The sequence below is a fragment of the Mustela nivalis genome, assembly GCF_964662115.1.
Source record: "Mustela nivalis genome assembly, chromosome: 2".
NCBI classification, from domain to species: domain Eukaryota; kingdom Metazoa; phylum Chordata; class Mammalia; order Carnivora; family Mustelidae; genus Mustela; species Mustela nivalis.
Genome location: NC_139021.1, coordinates 160994123 through 160999675, shown reverse-complemented (window position 1 = coordinate 160999675; position 5553 = coordinate 160994123). Strand labels below are relative to the sequence as shown.

At 42.1% G+C, this 5553-nt stretch overlaps 1 pseudogene across 1 annotated transcript; it reads right to left on the bottom strand.

Moving 5' to 3' along the window:
* Nucleotides 1-4158: 4158 nt before the first annotated feature.
* On the bottom strand, nt 4159-4604 carry LOC309860356 (small ribosomal subunit protein eS25 pseudogene; annotated as a pseudogene). The gene has a single exon. The product of its transcript is annotated as a small ribosomal subunit protein eS25 pseudogene (transcript).
* Between the last annotated feature and the right edge of the window lie 949 nt (nt 4605-5553).

Genomic DNA, 5553 nt, shown 5'->3' with positions numbered 1-5553 from the left:
CCTCCCTGACCACAGCCTGTCTCGCGTCCACCTACTATTGACATCAACTATCTTAAGAAAAGAAAAGAAAGAAAAACATTAAGATAAGTGAAATAAGTCAAATGCAAAAGACCACATATTGTGAGGCCATTTATATCAAATCCTATTTATTTGAGTCCTTTCTTTTATTCTTGATAAGTCTGGCTAGAGGTTTATGAATTTTTTAAATATTTTTTTTATTGGGATGCCCAGGTGGCTCAGTGGGTTAAACGTCTACCTTTGGCTTGGGTCACAATCCCAGGGTACTGGGACTGGGTCCCATGTCAGGCTCCTTGCTCAGTAGGGAGTCTGCTTCTTCCTCTCCCTCTGCTGCTCCCCCCGTTTGTGCTCGCTCTCTCTCTCTATCAGATAAATGGATAAAATCTTTAAAAATTTTTTTAATTTAAATTCAATTAATTAGATATAATGTAGTCTTGGTTTCAAAGGTATAAGTCCGTGATTCATCAGTCTTATATAATACCCAGGGTTCATTACATCACATGCCCTCCTTCTTGTTCATTAGCCAGTTACTCCATCCTTCCACCCTTCTCCCTTCCAGCAACGCTCAATTTTACTGATATTTTTTCAAAATACCAAGCCAGCTCTTGGTTTCATCAACCTGTTCTGTTGGTTTTTTTTTTTTTTTTTGGTTTCTATATCATTTATTTCTGTTCTAATCTTCCTATGGGATTCTAAAAAAAAAAAAAAAAAAAAACCCACAAAATCACAGTGACAGAAGGCAGGTCAGTGGTTGAATATAGCTAAGTGTTAAGTAAGGGGATTGATTGCAATGGGGCAAAGGGAATTTTTCAGGGTGATGGAAATATTTTATATCTAAGTAAAGAATTGTTAAGAAAGTTGTCTCTGGGAAGGTAAACTGGGTGATTAGGAGAAGTGGTGGGGCTTTTGACATTTTCGGAATTTTTTCTAGGTGTACTAGTTAAGAAATAAATAGCTAAAATAGAGGCATCTGGCTGGCTCACAAGGTTGAGCATGCAACTTTTGATCTTAGGGCCATGAGTTTAAGCTCCACATTGGGTGTAGAGCTTACTTAAATTAAAAAAGAAAAGAAAGCTAAAATAAAATAAGTACAAAAATAAACTGAATTTAGGGGTATCTGGGTGCTTCAGTTGGTTGGGCGAATGACTTTTGGTTTCGGCCTGGTCCTGAACTCCGGGTCATGGGACAGAGTCCCATATGAGGTCTGTGCTCAGGGCAGAGTCAGCTTGGGATTCTTTGCCCCTCCCCCACTTGCACATATTCTCTCTCTCTCAAAATAAAGTAAATAATATCTTTTTTTTTTTTTTTTTTTTTTTTAATAAACAGAACTTAGGGGCTCCTGGGTGGCTCAGTCATTAAGCGGCTACCTTCAGCTCAAGTCATGATCCCAGGATCCTGGGATTGAGCCCTGCATCGGGCTCCCTGCTCTGCGGGAAGCCTGCTTTTCCCTCTCTTGCTTCCCCTGCTTGTGTTCCCTCTCTCGCTGTGTCTCTCTGTCAAATAAATAAATAAAATCTTTAAAATAAACTGAACTTAGACTCAGAATTTTTTAAAGAGAGAAATATGATCATTTTTAGACTCAAACTTGAAGTGGGTCATACCTGTTATATGAACATATTGACATTTTAAAAATACAATTACAACAACAACAACTAACATCTACTGAGTTTTGCCATGTGCCAAGCATGGGCTAAGAATTTAGTAAGAACTTGAGGCATACAGAGGTTAAGTAATGTGTCTAAGATTAAACAGTCAGCCAGAAGCTGTAAATTTCTGGAGGCGACTGGATCCTTATAGCATGGAAGAGACTAAGATGGATTGGGAAGTGCTTCCTGTGGGAGTAAAGTGGGTGTGATAAGAAAGGAAATTGACTGTACTGGCCCACAAAGGGCCTTGGTGTGAAAACTGAGCCGGAACAACTAGCAGGGCTCAGAGAACAGGTCCAGCAGCTCAAGATCTAGAGGGTCATGTTGTGGGGGTTACACCCCAATTAGAATTCTCTGTGTAGAATCCAAGGCAAATAAGCAAGGCATGCAAGACATTAAGGATATCCAGTATGAGCCAAGAAAACCTGATCTTGGACGGTTGGCCACCTATCAGGGATGTAGAGCTAACAGGTGCCTTTCAGCAGCTGGAAGGGCCAGGATGAAGGAGAGGCATGCAGGGAAAATGGGAAAATAGTCGAAGGGGTAGAAGAAGTGTAGGGTCCATGATAGAGAAATCACCCCCAGTTAGTCCTATCCATGGCTTCAGGGACAGAATGGGCTCAGGAAGCCAACTAGTGGATGGAACAGGGTGTTGCTTAATTAACCCTAAGGCCTGAGCATCTCTAGATCCTCTGATTGGGAGGCTAAGCCGCTGCAAGCCAGTGTCTGCACCTTGACATTTCACCCAGATGACTAGATCTTCTTCTGGGATCATTTCCAAATCTCAATTTCTACTGCTTCCTTGAGAGCTCACTCTTCTGATTCCTCTGTGGGAAAACAACCAACCTCCTTTAGTTTCTCCCCTGCATATGTGAGAGCTTGGAAAAATGTCAGTTCTGTCCCCAAGACAGGGAACTATATCATTAATACTATCTGAATCAGTGCATTCAATAGCTAGTTCCCACCACCTTAGAACTCGAGTCCATAGCTGGACTATTGCTAGTTGGTATGAGCCTGAATCTTACTTTTTGTTTTTTGTTTTCCTATCTGTGTCATCCTGCCTCCCCCAATTTATTAGAACTTTTCTGAGAGCCAGGACCATGTCTGTCACACCATCCAGTCTATCAAAACCTCAAGGTTCTATCGCCAAATACATATGTTGCTCTGTCCACTACATCTAAACGGATCTAAAGCAGGAAACTAATAACACACTCCAATTGGCTAATTCTAGAGAAGTTTGATAAGGGAACTATTAAACTAATAAACCGGTGTAGAGAAATACAGGTGGCAGCCACTTTACCCGTAGAAGGAAGGAATGGGAGAAGGGAGCCATTACTAGAATACAGAGACACACAGAGCTTTGTGGAGAAGGCTCCCTGGCAAGAGGAGAAGGCTCCCTGGCAACTGTTATCAGTTGCCATAGGTGCTCAAAGCAACCCTGCAGACTGAGGTCTCTTCCCATTGCTGTACATTGGCCAAGTTCAACCAGAAGCCAGAGGGCCTAGGAACCAGTTAATCAGTCTACGTAGGTCAACTTCCAGAGGAGGACAGAGTGAACCTGGAGGGGTAAACAGAACATCATCATCTTTAACCTAGATTCCTGCAGTAACCTTAACCTATTGTCTGATTTCTTCACAGCTGCCAAAGTAATCCTTTTTTATCTAATGTAATTAAATATATGATGAAAGTCACCATTTTAACAATTTTTTTCATTCTAATTAATTTATTTGGCAGAGAGAGAGTGCACAGAGGGAGAGGGAAAAGGAGGCTCGTCACTGAATAGAGACACCGATGTGGGGCTCCATCCCAGGACCCTGAGATCATGACCTGAGCCAAAGGCAAATGCTTAACCGACTGAGCCACCCAGGGTCCCTTATTATAACTTTATAATAAGTTTAAATTGAGAAGTATTACAAGGTTTTAAGAAGAGCAATAGCATCAACATATATATTTATATAACATAATTTATAATTTCTACATCTATATTATTTATATATAATATATTTATAATCTTTAAAATCTATATACAGATAGATTTAGATTTTTTCTATATATTATATACATATTGATTTTATTTTATTATTTTTTAAATAATTTTTTATTTTTTATAAACATATATTTTTATCCCCAGGGGTACAGGTCTGTGAATCACCAGGTTTACACACTTCACAGCACTCACCAAAGCACATACCCTCCCCAATGTCCATAATCCCACCCCCTTCTCCGAAACCCCCTCCCCCCAGCAACCCTCAGTTTGTTTTGTGAGATTAAGAGTCACTTATGATTTGTCTCCCTCCCAATCCCATCTTGTTTCATTTATTCTTCTCCTACCCACTTAAGCCCCCATGTTGCATCACCACTTCCTCATATCAGGGAGATCATAAAAAAGGTGGAACGCTTCACGAATTTGCGTGTCATCCTTGCGCAGGAGCCATGCTAATCTTCTCTGTATCGTTCCAATTTTAGTATATGTGCTGCCGAAGCGAGCACTAGATTTTTTTTTTTTTATTTAATAAAATTTTATTTTCCAAAATGTACAGTTGGAGGATCTTGTTCATGCATCTTCACCAGCAGCTGGGGCATCTCCACCCTTGGTGTTTCTGGTGTAAATTACTTGAGCTCTGTGCTTTGAAACCAGTTTAGTAAGTCCTTTACTAAGGAGCTCCTGAAGGGCTGCCCTGGCCAGGGAACCTCGAATCTTCAGTCTCTCAGAGACAACAGCTGGAGTTATAAGCTTATAGTTGGGAACTTCTTTACAGAGTTTGTCATATGTCGCTTTGTCAAACAAGACCAAATTATTCAGCTTGTCCCGAACTTTGCCTTTGGACCACTTCTTCTTTTTGGCCTTGCCCCCAGATTTGTTCACTGGGTCTTTGTCTTTTTTGGCCGATTTCCCGGCATCCTTCTTCTTCTTGTCATCCTTGGGCGGCATAACAAAGCTCTAGATTTTATTTTTTTAAAGATTTTATTTATTTATTTGACAGACAGAGATCACAAGTAGACAAAGAGGCAGGCAGAGAGAGAGGGAGGAAGCAGGTTCCCTGCTGAGCAGAGAGCCCGATGTGGGACTCAATCCCAGGATCCTGAGATCATGACCTGAGCTGAAGGCAGAGGCTTTAACTCACTGAGCCACCCAGGCACCCTGATTTCATTTTATTATTTTCTTTTTTTTTTTTTAATATTTTATTTATTTATTTGACAGAGAGAAATTACAAGTATACTGAGAGGCAGGCAGAGAGAGAGAGAAGGAAGCAGGCTCCCTGCTGAGCAGAGAGCCCGATGCGGGACTCGATCCCAGGACCCTGAGATCATGACCTGAGCCGAAGGCAGCGGCCTAACCCACTGAGCCACCCAGGCGCCCCTATTTTGTTATTTTCTTAAAGATTTAATTTATATATTGGGGAAAGAGAGCGACAGTGAGCAGGGGGGAGGGGTAGAAGGAGAAGGAGAAGCAGACACTCCACTGAGCAGGAAGCCCTACTAGAGACTTGATTCCAGGACCAGAGATCATGACCTGAGCCAAAGGCAGACACTCACCTGACTGAGCCACCCAGACACCCTAGATTTTAAAGATTATATTTATTTATTTTGAGAGAGAGCATGAGTGGGAGGAGGGACAGAGGCAGAGCGAGAGAGAATCTCAAGCAGACTCCACACTGAGCATGAAGTCCTACGCAGCTTCACACAACCCTGAGATCATGACCTAAGCTGAAATCAAGAGTGGAATGCTTGGGGCGCCTGGGTGGCTCATGGGTTAAAGCCTCTGCCTTCAGCTCAGGTTATGATCCCAGGGTCCTGGGATCGAGCCCCACATCGGGCTCTCTGCGGGGTGGGGGAGGGGCGTGCCCCATCTTTTGAAATTTTAAATCTTATGCTTGATCCTAGGACC